Below are 1,054 nucleotides of genomic sequence, written 5' to 3'. Positions count from 1 at the left end.
ATTCCCTATTTATTTTTCCAATGCTACAGTTATTATCAGGTGGATAATGGTCAGCAGAAAGAAAAAATACACTATTTAGTATATTTTTATATTTAACATCAGTTTTATTATCAGCATTTTGTGATTCAGATACTCCACCTTAAGACCTAGCCAGCTTTTCTGCCAAGAGCTAAACAGTGCCTATTTTAGAGGTCATAGGCCATAGGATAGTTTCTGTTGCAACTACTCAGTTTCCCACTGTAACTTGAAAGGGGCCATAGGCAGCAGTCACCAAGTGGATGTGGCTATGTTTCCTTTGGCCATGGTGACAAAGTATCATAAACTAGTTGCATAAAATAGCGGGAAACTACTGTTTGTAGTTTGTACATATTTGTGAAGGCTAGAAGTCCTAAATAAGGTGTTGGCAGGATTGGTTCCTTCTAGACGTGGGTTCTGGGGGAGAATTTCTCATGGATTCAGGTGGTGGGCGGCAATCCTCAGCATTCCTTGACTTGTGGCAGCATAACACCGGCCTTGTCTCTGTCCCATGCTTGGCATTCTCCCATGTGCCTCTGGCTGTATTCAAATTTCCCCTTTAGAAGGACACTAGTCATTAGATTAGGGCTCATCTAAGGGCTTCATGTTAACTTAATTACATCTGCAAAGATCTCATTTCCAATAAGATCATAGTCACAAGTACTAGGGGTTAGGATTTGGGAGACACAATTCTGTCCATTACACTGTTTCGATAAAACATTATTTACAAAATTAGGTGAAAGTACAGTTTTGGCTTGTGGGCTGCTATTTGATGACTCTTCCTCTACATGAGGTAGAGGAAGTGCAAGTGTATTAAAATGTACATCTTTACAATTACAGATTTTGTCTTAATTGGTAGAACATTGCAACTTTTTAAAATGCAGTTACAAATCAGGCAGTGCAGCCAATTACAAATACGTTTCTGTTTATCAGTTGCTGCAGTAAGAATATTGTTTTGCCATAGCACTATAGCCAACAGAATTTATAGTCATATAATCACAAATACTTTAATGTATATTAACTTTTAACGGAATTTTAA

This window comes from Nycticebus coucang, chromosome 10, assembly GCF_027406575.1.
Source record: "Nycticebus coucang isolate mNycCou1 chromosome 10, mNycCou1.pri, whole genome shotgun sequence".
NCBI lineage: Eukaryota > Metazoa > Chordata > Mammalia > Primates > Lorisidae > Nycticebus > Nycticebus coucang.
The sequence above is the reverse complement of the archived record's forward strand: the minus strand, read 5'-3'. Positions refer to the sequence as shown.